This window comes from Onychomys torridus, chromosome 5, assembly GCF_903995425.1.
Source record: "Onychomys torridus chromosome 5, mOncTor1.1, whole genome shotgun sequence".
In the NCBI taxonomy this organism is placed as follows: domain Eukaryota; kingdom Metazoa; phylum Chordata; class Mammalia; order Rodentia; family Cricetidae; genus Onychomys; species Onychomys torridus.
The window spans coordinates 63713012-63728090 of record NC_050447.1 but is presented as its reverse complement, the minus strand read 5'-3'; positions in this window follow the sequence as shown (position 1 = coordinate 63728090).

The window sequence follows — 15079 nt, the reverse complement described above, 5'->3', positions numbered from 1 at the left end:
CGAGGCCAACTTCCCCAAGTGCAAGCAGCTTGAGCTCTTCTGGAAGACTCTCACGGTCTCCATAAAAGCCTCTAACTTCACTCCAACATCAACTCAAAATAGTGGACAGTGGTTCTCAATCTGTGGATCTTGACCCCCTTGGGGATTGTCAAATGACTCTATCAAAGGGATCACATATCAGACATCCTGTGTGTCAGATATTTACATTATGATTCATAACAGTATCAAAATTACAGTTATGAAGTCATCATAAAAATAATTTTATGGTTGGGGGTCACCACAAGATGCGGAATTACACTGAAGAGACACAGCATTAGGAAAGTTGAGAAAGTTGAGTCTACTGTGGTAGACTCTCTTCCATGTCCCCACCCTGATTTACAGTTTACAGAGCTCAGCAACACACCCAAAGCTCCCACTTCACTCCAAGGCTCCTCTGGCAGCCGGGATGTCTGTAAGGAAGACCGGAAACACTTGAGCTCCTGAAGACTTAGCTGTCGCTGCTTTGCACCTATTGGAAAAAGAGCAGAGAAAGGCAGAAGAGATATTGAGCCAATAAATCCTTTTGTATAGGATTTGTGACGAAAATGGAACTTAGTGACCTCTTACATATAGACAGACTTATATTTATACTTCCTTTTCTGTTATATCTACATATAATGTATGATTTCTATTTGAAAGTGCCTTGTATAGACAAAATAAAATATCTATTTTCGGTACAAAAACATGTTAAAATTATCAACAAAGAGAAATGTTCCACCAAGGGAAAAAAAAGAAAGAGGATTAATAAGATATCTAATGTGATTAAATTCAGGTTTAAAAAAAAAAAAAAGAGCAGGAAAAGCCCTCACTTAGAGCTGGCACAGATTACAGCTTTGGCAGGATTTCTAACCAAATTTGGTGAGTAGAAGCAATATAATCTAAACAATGGTAAGTCTGAGCTCAGCTAGCATGGGACGTATGCATATTCCTGCTCTCTCTTTCTCTAAAATCATAGGACAAATTCCACCTCTTCGTGCTATTCATTTATTTATTGTTGTTGTTATTATTATTATTAATCTATTGCAGAGCAATGGATAAAAAGAGGGCCCCACCCATGTTAGGCAAGTACTCTACCACTGAGTCATATCCCCAATCTCCTACTTCCTAAATTTACAGATAAAAAAGAAATTGTAGCCTGGAGAAGTTGACGTGCCCAGAGTCACATAGTTCAACTACTGCCACCACTGGGGCAGAACTGGGGTGGGAAGAGGGGTGGGAGAGGAGTCTTGGTTATGACTCAGCTGCCAACTGGTCCTCCTACATGCCCCGGAAAGGGGAACCACCATAAGCATTCAGGAGGTGGCTTAAGCACCTGACTCACAAGCCATCATTCCTCATTGACTTCTACCAGTCATCAATTCCTGTGGTTTCTTTCATGAAAACTAAAGGAAGCCTTTACACATAGCTCACTTAGGCTTCCTCACAGCATGGTGGTCTCTGTCTAGTCCGGCTGTTTACATGGTGGCCAACACAAAGTTAAAACTGTCAGTCCCCTTCAAGTAGGTAGGCCAGACAGACCTGTATAACTTTGGCTATCTATCTATAACCTTTGCTATGTATTGGTCAAAGCAAGTCACAAACCAGCCCAGATTCAAGGGCAAGGAAATGTCAACAGGGAAAGAAAGCATCCACTGAATCTGTCTTTGCTAACCAGCTGCCATACTTTTGAAGACAGCCAGGGAAGTATAATTTTCCTTTAGTTCTCAGCTCTTAGAAAATGCCAATAAATATGGAATGAGTGGATGAAAATATAATGATCTGATATTGAGCTAGGTATTGAGACGTCCCATTTTTCATTTTTTGTTTTGTTTTGTTTTTGAGACAGGGTTTCTCTGTGTAGCCTTGACTGTCCTGGAGCTCACTCTGTAGATTAGGCTAGTCTCAGATTCTCAAAGATGTACCTGCCTCTGCCTCCTGAGTGCACTACCCAGCTGAGATGTCCAGTTTTAATAATTAGTTTGGAATGGAAAGATACACAGAACTCTGAAGGACTTGAAAATTGAATAGCTCTTAAAACCTTCAGCCCAGGTAATCTTCACTGGCTACAGATCTAATTTACAGTTCCCTTTTCCAACATTACTTGCCCTCCACCATATTAGCCATAAAAAAAAAAAAAGAAAAGAAAAAAAAGAGCCGGGCAGTGGTGGCGCACGCCTGTAATCCCAGCACTAGGGAGGCAGAGGCAGGTGGAGCTCTGTGAGTTCGAGGCCAGCCTAGTCTACAAATCGAGTTCCAGGACAGCCTCCAAAGCTACAGAGAAACCCTCTGGGGGGGGGGGGTGGAGAGAAGACATTGATGGCTCTTCACCATTTCTATTTTCACTTGATGTAGGAATTCAACTCTTTTGCATCTTTTCTACCTCCCTTTTAGATGCGAGAGAGTAGTGAGAACAGGAAACAAAAGACACACTCTTTCAGATTTATTTTATGTGAATGAGTATTGTGTCTGTATGTGTATCTGTGCACCACATGTGTGCCTGGTAACAGAGGTCAGAAGAGGGCATCAGATCCCTGAACTGGAATTGCTGCTCCTTGTGAGCTGCCCTGTGTGCTGGGGATTGAACTTAGATCCTCTGCAAGTGCAGCCAGTGCCTTTACTGTGGAGCTGCCTCATCATCAGGACCCCCAAGGCTCTAACTGCTCACTCTGCTTTTACATTTAGGATCTTTTACTATTGCCTAAGGTTGTCCTATTCTGGCCTGCAAACATCAAAGGAAGCGCAGATTCTTGAGTCCACGTGTTTGCTGTTCCTTAGGTCTGTGCTCCTTTGAGGCAGGCAGGCTCAGTCCAAACCAGCCTCTCACACTGCCTAGCCTGTGTTGGAATTCAGTGTGTGGATACTGTTCTATGTATTCTGACTCATACTGTGCTGTCTCATGGAAGACTTGGTTATGGGTCTGGAATCATTCAGAGATTCACCAGTCTGGCTAAGGATATGTTTTAATAAAGAAGAGGCTATGTTCAGATACTGGTGCCAGGCTACACCCAGGACTTGGATTCCCAAATGTAGCATAGAGCCCCACTAGTCAGGGGTTTAAAAAGAAAAAAACAGGCAGGTAGTGGTGGCACACACCTTTTATCCCAGCATTTGGGAGGCAGAGGCAAGTAGATCTCTGAGTTTGAGGCCAGTCTGATCTACAGAGTGAGTTCCAGGACAGCCAGGGAAACATAGAGAAATGCTATCTCAAAAAATAATTAATTGATTGATTGATTAAAATATAAATAGATAAATAAATAATAAAGGGAAAGACAAAAAAAAATGTTATGTTCTGTTTACATGCATCAAGGGCTCAGTTTAGCAAACAGATGTCTTTGTTATCTCTAACAAGCAAATTTTGTTTCCAGAAGCAGAAGCAGCAGTACTGACCACTATCTTGCTTAAACAAGGACAGGCAATTACAAAAATATCTCCCAGCATTCCAAGAAGTTATCTATCCTTGGACAAGTGGGACATACAGGTTAGAGGCAATTTTGTTTTATAGGCCTCTTAAGCACAGTAATTAAACTTAAAACATAATGCTATCTGTCACAGAATCCACTTTACTCTTTCCTTCCCTAAGTGCCTGACTATAAATCCTCACATTCTACTTGTGTTTACAGTCAAAATGTAATATCCCCTCCTCACCAATTCTGGGTGTATTTGAGAGACCCAGGAAAGAAAGCAAACACCCAAAATGGCCGTTCAGAAAAGAGGAAAGGTTTTCTCCAAACTGCCAAGGCTGTCTCTCAGAAAAGCATAGAGAAGCCAGAGGGGGAAGGATTTTGAGGGTTATGAGGAAAATGGGTATCTGTGAGGATGGGAGCCTGTGAGTTGGAGGGAGGCTTTGAAGTATGTAACAAGTACTTGTGAGTAGAGGCTGAGGGAGTCTGGAGGCTAGCATGGACCAACTTGATATTGAGATAGGCACCATAGGCATATGTTAACGGGGGAGCCATATGTCCTTTTTATCAGAAATAAGGGAAATGACTTCTTTTGGCACGTGGGAACCAATTTCACAGATTCATCACAGGAATGATGACTTTATCTAATAGCCAGAAATCCTCCTCCTATAGTCCAGGTTGAGCTCATTTCTTGATATTTGAACTGCCTTTTAGAGTTTGGAGAATTGGAATTTCCTTTTAACCTGACACTGGGGAACCTCCCCATTGTTGGAGTACCCACTAATATAAAGGCCAGCTGCTCCCTGGCCTAGGGCACCTGGACTAGGCCCTGTTGGGGCACCTCGCCTAGTATTCTGGGTTATTGAATATGGAATGAATGAAATACAGCAGAATGTGTCCAGCAATGGCCTTGCTACCAATGAACTGGCAGGGACGTTTCACTCTATCAGATATGTGTGGTTTAAATGACAATAACCCCCAAGGGTTATATATTTGAAGGTAGTTCTGAGAGTAGGGTATTGCTGTGACACACCTGACAATGTTTTTTGTTATTGTTTTTGTCTGTTTTGCTGAGAAATGTGGAAGACTTTGGGACTTCGGACTAGGAAAGAAGTTGAATGCTGTAAGTGAGGCTTAATAGGCCATTATTGTAGGATCTTATAGGCCATTATTGTAGGACTTTATAGGCCATTATTGTAGGACTTTATAGGCCATTATTGTAGGACTTTATAGGCCATTATTGTAGGATCTTATAGGCCATTATTGTAGGACTTTATAGGCCATTATTGTAGGACTTTATAGGCCATTATTGTAGGATCTTGGAAGACAGTAATGCTGAAAACAGTATCAAATGTGGAGGTCCAACAGCTCAAGAGGTTTCAGAGGGAAACAATAGTAGCAACTGGGCTAGAAACCATTCTTGTGATATTTGGGGGAAGAATATGGTTGCTTTTTGCCCTTGTCCTATTAATCTGTCTGAGGCTGAATTGAGTTTTGGACTAATTTGATTGTCAGGAGATTTCAAGACAGCCTGATATCTGTCACTTGGTTATTAGTGATCTCTCTTATGTAGGTCTACAATGAAAAGAAGCAAGGAGCAATCAAAACACAAAATGTACAGTTTGAGGAGAAAAAAGAGCACGAGGACATTCAGTGTTGGAGCCCTGTCATGTGGTGAAAGACATAAGGAAAAATGAGATTAAGGGCATGGTGTCTTTAGGGTGAGAGTCCATCCCGATAATCCTGCAATTTGTGAAAAGAAAAAGCCTAAGGGATTGCCTGCTCCTAAAGAGCAAACAAACAAACCAAAGTTTATGCCAGTGTAATTCAGGGGTGGGGACAGGTTCTATCCAAGCAGGCAGCAGAAACTGGCAGCCTTGGTTGTGCTCTATAGAGGCATGGAGGACACAGGAGGGAAGGGGTTGTAGAATCTTCTTCCAAGGTTAAGGAAAGCTTCTGAGGCCAGGCATGAAAGCCCAGAGAGGCCATTTCAGGAAACTGAATTGTGTAGGAGATCCCCAAGATGTTGGAGGTACCAAAGCTGTGGCAAACCTTCTCAGGAGAGCTGCAGACAGGGAGTGGAACCAGCCTAGGAGAGAGAAGTGTGTTGCAGGCAGCAAAGCTGGAAAGATGGAGCCACCTAAGCCCTTTAATGTCAGACATGGAGCTGCAGGATTCAGAGTGTGCCCTGATAGGTTTTGTTCTTGCATTGGTCCAGTATTTCCTCACTGTGTCCCCTTCCCTCCCTTTTGGAATGGTAGTGTATATGCTGGAGCATTGTGTGTTAGAAGTAAGTAATTTGCTTTTTGATGTTACAAGGGGTTACAATTAAGAGATTATCTTGAGTCTCAGAAGGGACTCTGGACTTTGAGACGGTTAAGAATGTAAAAGGCTGTGGGAACTCTTAAAGTTGGACTCAAGGCACTTTGCATCATGACATGGCTACAAGCCTATGGGGACCATGAAGTGGAATATGGTGGCTTGAATGAGAATGGCCCCCACAGGCTCCTATATTTGAATGCTTGGCCCCTAGTTGGTGGAACTGTTTGGGAAGGATCAGGAGGTGTGGCCTTGTTGGAGATGTGTCACTGGGGGTGGGCTTTGAGGTTTCCAATGCTCAAACCAGGCCCAGTGTCACTCTTTCCTCTTGCTGCCTGTTATTCTGGATGTAATACTCTCAGTTCCTTCTCCAGGACCATGTCTGCCTGTGTGGCCACCATGCTTCCCAAATGAAGACAATAGACTAAACCTCTGAACCTGTAAGCAAGCCCTAAGTTAAATGTTTTTCTTTTAACGGTCATGGTGTCTCTTCACAGCAACAGAACACTGAGTAAGACACCACCCCATTCCCAGTTAGTTCTCTCTCTGCCTCATGTCTATGGATCAGATGTGAGCTCTCAGATACTGTTCCAGCACCATGCCCACTAGCCTGCTGCCACACTCCTCACCATGATGATCATGGACTCACTCTCTGAAACTGTAATCCCCAATAAACACTTTCTTCTAGAAATTGCCTTGGTTATGGCCCTACTGCTTCACAGCAATAGAAAAGTAACCAAGGCAAGCTGGAGATCATGGGTAAATGAGGAGAAACCTTTCCAGCATCGGGAGTCCTGGGCTCTTGAGCGTCCAAAGTCTTGGAAATGGTCCATGCATACAAGCTCACAGCTTAGAGCTCCGAACGCCAGAGTCTCATGGCCTTAATACTAAGGGTGGAAGCTTATTGTTCTGGGCGTTAACCGGCAGTGGCCCTTGCACTCGGCAGCTATTTCATCTTTGTCTTTCAGCAGCAGTGGGTGGTGGCATCAGACAGCAGCCACAACAGCAGGTGGCACTGGCTAGAGCAGTGGTTCTCAACCTGTGGGTCACAACCATCCCTTTGGGGTCACATATGAGATATCTGCATATCAGAGGTTGACATTATGATTTATAACCGTAGCAAGATTACAGTTATGAAGTAGCAACTTTATAACCTTATGGTTAGGAGTCACCACAACATGAGGAACTGGATTAAAAAGTCCACAGTACTAAGAAGGTTGGGAACTGCTGGTCTGGAGTCACAGCTCTTAACTAGGCCATGGATTCTGTGACCCTCAGTCCTTCAGCAACAAGGGTTTGATTTCTCAACCTAGGGTGCCAGGATCCCCAACCTTTAACAGCATCTAATGTTACAGCTCTTGAGATCGAAGTGTCAGAGTCCCTTAAGGTCACTCTTCCAGTGACCAGGACACACAGCCTGTTGATAGGGAATATTCTAAAAGGAGCAGTCATGACAGAGGTAAAGACAAACAGGAAAGTAATCATCACATTCAAGAAAGAAAGGGCAAAGGATTCGGATGTGGCCTGTTAAGTATGGTGGGCAGGCTGAGTAGATGCAGCTAACTAGGGCCTGACCAGCGGGTACATCTTGGACTTCAGGCACATACAAGTGAATTAATTATCCACTAGTTAGTACAAATTCCATCTGGGTTCTTGACTATATTTGAATATTTGTCTTCAACATTGAAAACCTAGCATATATTCCCTTCCACAAAAGTACATTCCGGGAGTGAAGAGCCCATTTGTGTGGCACACTAGCTCAGACATCATTTGCATCTTACCCCTTCTGTCTTCCATCTCGTGGATTATAAAACTATAACAAATGCAGGTAAGAGAAAATATACGTGGAAATTATGCAAACATCTGGTAAATTAAAACCTTGGTAAGAATCTGGTGAGTGTGGAGCAGATATATCCTCCAATATACTTGGAATGGTAATGAGGGAACGTGCTGTGTCACACCGAAGAAGAGGCATTTGTAAACTCAGGTCACTCACATGTCGCTTAGGTTTCAGAGTCTCTGTTGTGTGGCCAGCACATTAGCCACTGTTTTCTGAGATTCTCCAGGAGATCAGCACATTCAGGACCAGAGTGCTAAGACTGTCTCAGAGCTCTTGCTATTCCTGTAAGTGGGGAACTGCCAGGGCTTCTCAACACCGAGGCAAGGGCTTGGGCTTCAACTACTACTCAGTCTGGAGCCAAACCAGTGAAAGTTCAATTCACACAACCTGGCTTTTATTCTTAGAGACTACCTGACAAAAGTAATCCTCTACTGCACTATTAAGATGTATTTAAAATTTTCCTGTTTTAAATGGCTGTATTTCTTGATTAAAACAATGTTAAATACAATTACCAAAAAAAAAAAAAGGGGGGGGGACAGGAGTGGTCCACACCTGTACTCCCAGCTCTGGGGACTGAGGAGAATCGAGAGCTCCAGGCCAGTCTGGGCTACAAAGGAAGGCCTGGGCCACACATACACACAATCAGGAAATGATAAAGCAGAAGCAGTCTGTGTGGCTTAAGCTTAATTTTAGCAGGCTACTAGCAGGGTTGCTCAATAACTGTTAAATAAAACTGATACGAAAGTCTTAAACGGCAAAGGTTTTGCAAGAACCTACCCCTTCATTTGTAAGCTACCCCACAAAATAAACCTCCCTTTTAACTATGTGGAGTGGCCTTAATAATTTCACCAATATTTGGTCATGCCAGAGAGGGATTATCTAGATCAGGCCAGCCCCTGGGCATGCCTGTGAGGGATTATCTAGATCAGGCTAGCCTCAGGACATGCCTCTGAAGGATTATCTAGATTAGGTTGAGGTGGGTCGTCCTACCACTCCTTACTCTTGGATCCTGGACTGCACAAAAGGATGAAGGGAAGCCAGCACAATCAAGTATTCATTGTACTCTTCTTCCAGGCTATAGGTACAGCATAACCAGCTGCTTCAAGCCCCTGACTTCCCTTCCAAGACGAACTGTACCCTCAAATTGTTTGCCAAAATAAAGTCTTCTTCTTAAGTCAGGTGGGTCAGGTATTTTGTCACAATAAAATGACAATTAATGAAGACAGACACATAAAGGGCTTTGTCTCTCCACCGCCTGTCCCTCAGCAGTGTTTGTTACTCTCAATGACAGCCATTCTCACTGGGGTAAGATGGAAGCTTTATGTAGTTTTAGTTTTCATTCCCTGGATAGCTAAAGATGCTGCCTATCTGTACTTCAAGAGCTGTCTGTTGTATTTACTTACCCATGAATTTCAGTGCATTGAAGGTGCAGGGAAAACCCGCTGCAGCAATGTAGCAATCTGCTCCGGCTCTGGTGAAAAGTTGTTACTTCTGCTCGGGCTCCCAAGGGAGTTTCCTAGCAGAAGTATCGTTTCTTCTGAAGCTCTGCCCTCCTCAGGGAGCTTCCCAGCAGAGATTCCGCTCCATGCCGGCAAAAGATCTTCACCCAAAACTGTTTCAAGAAGATTTATTTGGGAAGAAGGAATCGAGGTCAGAACCAGGAAAGCTATCCTTCTGGTTCTCTCAATTTTGAGAATTCTGATCTTCCTCAAGAGCACAGAGTATACACCACCCTCAAATGAAGAGTCCTTCCCACAGTCCTCGGGAGAGAGGAGCTGGACCCTCCTCCAGCTGTGAAGAAGTCCCCTCCACCATGAGCTTCTATCTGTCCAGTCTCCTCCTGGCACTCTCTGGACCCTGGAGGTTGAATTGCAGCCTATTTGTTATGATACAGATATTTAAACTTCTTTACCTTCACAGTTTGTGTGTTGTATCAATAAAGCAATTTTTAGATGTAGAAAAACAAATAAGTACGGCAAGGCAAACAAACATTGTCAACCCCTTTACAGTGTGCTTCTAGCCTTGCTTCCTTTCCATCTTGTATCCTGGTCCCTCCCACTCTACATCAATCTCTCTCTCCCTGTACCTGCCTGTCCATTTTCACATAATATGTAAACCCGGTAAATCTCTTAAATTTGAAAAGCAACAATGTCTTCCCAAGGTCCCATCATCCCCTGCCTGCCTTTTCTTCTTCTCTGCCTTGCGTCCTGAGGTGCAGAGGCCCTGTTTCTTGCTGTCCACTCAGATCTTAACATAAAGTTACATGGTCAGGAGCAGCTAAAGCACCTTACAACAACAAACCACCCTACCTGCCTAGTTACCTCTGCCCAAAACAAATCTAAGTTTGTTGTTTTCATTTTCTGTGACAGGGCTTTTCAGGTAGTCCTGGCTGCCCTCAAGCTCAGCTGAGGCTAGCCTTGAACTCCTGATCCTCCTGCTTCCATTTGCCAAGTCTTGAGAGTATAACTACATATCACTATGCCCAGTTTCTGAAAAGAGAACATTTAAAAATCTTTTTGAGCCGAACGGTGGTGGCGCACACCTCTAATCCCAGCACTCGGGAGGCAGAGGCAGGTGGATCTCTGTGAGTTCCAGGCCAGCCTTGTCTTCAGAGCGAGTTCCAGGATAGGCACCAAAGCTACCAAGAAACCCTGTCTCAAAAAAAAAAAAAAAAAACAACAACTTTTTGCCGGTTTTTGGTATGTTTCTCCCGGCATCCACATAAGCTCACACTGGTTTCTACTTCCATCTTATAGTTTTAGACACTGTAACTGACTTATTATGGAAGCCGATTCAGTTCGCTCTCTCCCAAGTTCATACATTCTCCACCTCCAACACACATGAAGGCACTATTAAGGTTCCAGAAACACTGGGGGGCGTGGTGGTGTACTCAGGAGATGGAGGCAAGGAGATCAGGAGTTCAAGGTCATCCTCAGCTGAGTTCAAGCTCAGACTATGACTCATGGGAGCCTGTCACACAAACAGAAAAGGAAGCCCACAAAACCACTTTCATACATAGCCGAGCTGTGTAATAAACCACGGGGACTTCTCTTCTGCCTGCTCTGTCACCTTCCCAAGTAGTAAGAACTGCAGTAGAGCTCCAACCTGACATAACTACAGTCACTTTGGTTGTAACAGTCATTTGCTGACCACGTGACTCCTAGCACGCTTCCTAAACCCCACTGGACACCAAGTCCTTAAAGCATGAGTGTTTATCTAAGCCACTGGTGTCAGAAGGCTTCTTAGCTGATGTTTGAACATAATAGCTTATGGGAAAGGCCAGACAGTTTCCAGTTGGCCACCACCCACCTTAGTCTATCTTAGCATATAAACCACTTTCTCCTGCTTGAGCAGATAACCATTTGTCTTCCGGCACTCAAGAATTGCTTCTGTTTGTAAGTCACTAAGTCACCAAGAAATCGATTTTTATGCGGTCCTTGATTCGCGGCCTTTCTTTGGTGTGACAGCACTGTGCTGGCTAGCGTTATGCCAACATGACACAAGCTAGGGTCACCTGAAAGGAGGGAACGTCAATTGAGAAGAGGCTTCCTTAAGACCCAGCTATAGTGCATTTTCTTCATTAGTGATTGATGGTGGAGGGCCCAGCCCATTGTGGGTGGTGCCATCCCTGGTTTGGTGGTCCTAGGTTCTCAAAGCAGGCTGAGCAAGCCACGATGAGAGTAAGCAGCCCAAATCCGTGGCCTCTGCACCAGCTCTTGCCTTCAAGTTCTTGCCCTGCTTGGGTTCCTCCCCAGGTTGCTTATGGTCATGGATTTCACCACAGCCACAGTAGCCCTAAATGCAATATAGCATTTTCCACCTTTGGTGGCTGTAAAAGTTTGAATGAGCAATGTCCCCCAATTGGCTCGGGTATGTAGACACCTGGTGCTGAGTTGGTGACACCGTTTAGGGAAGTTATGGAAATTTCTTAGGAGTTGGAGACTTGCTGGAGGAAGTCAGTCCCTGGACTTTGAGAGTATATAGCCTTACTCCACTTCCAGCTCACTCTGCTTACTCAATGTGGATAGAAATGGGCCCACTCAGCTTTCTGCTATAGCTGCCGGTTGCCACACCTCCCTCTCTCTCTGGAACTGTAAGCCAATAACTTCCTTCTGGAAGTCACTTTGGTCACGGTGTTTCTCATACTCTGGAACCTTTCTGAAGCACTTGCCTTCTTAAAGACTGTGTCCCCAGACTCCAGCAATGTCCTCTTACTCTGTTCAGGCATGTCTAGAATTCTATAAAGCCCCCCTCCTCAAGAGGCTGCCTCGCACCCTGACCCCTATGACCTATTCCTTCTCACATGACATTATCTTGATATCATCTCCTTTTGCCCAGTAGTTTTCTAGGGGATATCCTCCCCACCCCCAGCTCGTTCCCCACTTTGTCAATTATATCCTCTAACACTATGAGGGTGTCAACATAAAACCCTTACTCTAGTAAGTCTGCTCGATTTGGAATGCTCCGGTTCTACTGTCACAGCATCTGAAGACATTTAGATTTCAGGCTCAGATAAATTTGTTCCCTTCCAGGAACTTCTGGATCTGTCTCTGTTGCTCTGAAAATTACATTCACTTCTTTACATAGTGTACCCGAGGCTTCCCGACACAATGTACTCACAGGTTTGGCTGGGCTTATGGTGGGCTATTTGACTCCAGAAGAGTGGTTCTCAACCTGTGGGTCATGACACGGCCCTTTCACGGGGGTCACATAGCAGATATCTTGCACAGCAGATATCTACATTATGACTTATAACAGTATCAAAATTACAGTTACACAGTAACAACGAAAACAATTTTATGGTTGGAGGTCACCACAACATGAGCAACTGTATTAAAGGGCTGCAGAGTGAGGACGGCTGAGCAGCACTGGTATGCTCGATTTTGAGTTATTTTCATTTTGACAGGGTTTCATGTATCTCAGGCAGGCCTTGAATTCACTATTGTAGTGGAGGATGTCCTTGAACTTAGGATTCTTGTGTGCTGGGATTACAAGTGCGTGACACCATTCCTGGTGGTGGGGATGAAAGCCCAGGCTTCATAGTCAAGGCAAGATCTCTAACAACTGGGCTACATTCTCGGCTCGAATTTACTTACTTATATTTGCAACAGGGTCTCCCTATGTAGGTCTAGCTGGCCCAGAACTCTGTATGTAGTCCAAGCTTCAAACAGCACCTGCCTCCTCCTGGCTAAAGATGTGTGCCACTACACACCTTTTTTAAAAACAAAACAAAACAAAATAGTTTTGGTGCCTGTCCTGGATCTCACTCTGTAGACCAGGCTGGCCTCGAACTCACAGAGATCCGCCTGGCTCTGCCTCCCAAGTGCTGGGATTAAAGGCGTGCACCACCACCGCCCGGCTTTTCACTTTCTATTTTTAATTACACCTGTGTCACTCCTCCCTCCTTCCCTCTCCCCCTCCCTCCTTCTCTCTCTCTCTCTCTCTCTCTCTCTCACACACACACACACACACACACACACACACACACACACACACCCTGTGATTTCCCAGCACTCCCATCCTTTATTCTCACTGTATTAAGGATCCACAGACATTCTCTTTTCCCTACACAGACCCTCCAAGCTGACCCCTTGGTTTGGCACTCAGTGTTCACCAGCCCTTGTGTCAATCAGCTCTTGGCTCACTGCTCCAGTTGAGCAGGCATTGAAGCCCAGTGTAACCATCAGCACCTGGGTGGCCTCCAGGCTTGTTCACTTGGTAACCTAGCTGGTCTACTTCTCTAGAAACTTTGCCGTCCCTGTTCCCACTGAAGGTAGGTAGACTCTGTAGAGAAGGAAACTGTCAGTGTCCCGCTTCAAAGATGGATGCTGTCCAACTTCTCCCCCGCACCACTCCCACCCCCTGACCCCAGTGTGGTTATCTATTTTCTTTACTGTTACAGTCTGATGGAGAGACTCTTTCAATCATTGTTTTCATATGGCTTTTGGGAGAAAACAAAGAAATACATTTAATCCATCAAACCTCCAGAAGTTCCTCACTCACACGTTGGACTACTGCTGTCTAGCTTCTGGCATGAAAGAGTCCTCCCCATGTAGCCCAGGTTGACTGGGAACTTGTGATCATGTGACTTCAGCCTTCCGGAGGCTGGGATCACAGGTAGATGTGCACCACCAAGCTCACCGAACTGGCTAGCTAACATCACCACTGATTTTAAGTGCCCAGCGAGGGGACCTCTCTTCACATGGTCTTCACTTCCGCATGGTCTCTTTAAGCACTGATGGCCACTTTTCCTCCAACTTCCTTCTCTCTTGAGTTCATTCCCTGGAATCTGCTATCACCTCCTCTGTAAGCCCCTTTTGCTTTCTTTACTCCAAGTCTTTCATCCTCCATCCTGTTTCTTGGACTTCTGCTCTTCTTATTCTTCATACTTCTGTAGGATGAACTCACCAAAGCCCTTCAACTTATCTGCCTCACCTACCAGACACACTGCAATCCCAAAACTTGTATTTCTAGCCCATGGTTCTTGGTCAGAGCATAGAGCTCTTCATGCAAAAGCTGCCTGGGTGGTTCTTAGATTCCTCTGTGAGCCCCACAATCCTCAGCACTGCCTTTCTCTTTATCAATGAAGGCTGCCCTCAGCTACTTGGAGAACCAGCCAGAAAACACGGGTCACATTGAGTGTAAGCACTAAGTACGGGTTCTACCTTCTTAATATCAAGAGAAGTTCTCAAAATCTAGTGTTCGTGGTCACTTGTAGGACTTGCTAAATACCAACTGCTAGACCATGAGCTCAAACATCTGACTCTGGAGATCTGGAATGGCTTAAAAATTCCTAAGTGATGCCAACAGTGATTATCTGAAAACTACCCATGCCCTAATACCTAGCCCCATTATGTTAACATGGGCAGCCCATCAGCCATCATATTTTGCTGATATTATAACTCTAGCCTTTAACTTATCTGGCTTCTTTAAAATACTTTCCAAACTAGAACTGGAATGACCCCACTAAGATCTGATAGTAGAAGACCTTGGAAACTGCTTGGCCTGGCTTAAGGCTAACATGATAAATTCTTTGGGTGATGCCACGTGCTTTTAACCACCAGCCATCAGCATCAGAAAGCTGCTAACAAGCAAAAATCTCAAATACTAAGGACGACGCACATCGACATGATATGGGTACTTTTGCTGGTGGTTTCTGTAAGAACTTACCCATTGTCATATGAGCCGCTCCACACCCCCTCCCCCTAGTGACTCCCTGTCCTCTCCACAGTGACTGCTGACCTTACTTTCCTGGAGTGTTTCTGATCTCCAGCTGTGCCAGCAGGAAACCAGGTAAGTCTAGCTACTATCATTTTGTACATGTCTTCTGAACATGATGCCACCTTCCTGTTTATACCATGAATCCTAAATGACAAAGACCCACTACGGCTTCCTCAGGTGTCACTCCTCAGCATAAAAACCATATAAACAGTGACAAGATGCTGAGAGAGAGCACAGAAGCAGACAGCAGGAAAAAACTTAGAAATAACAGCACTGAAGA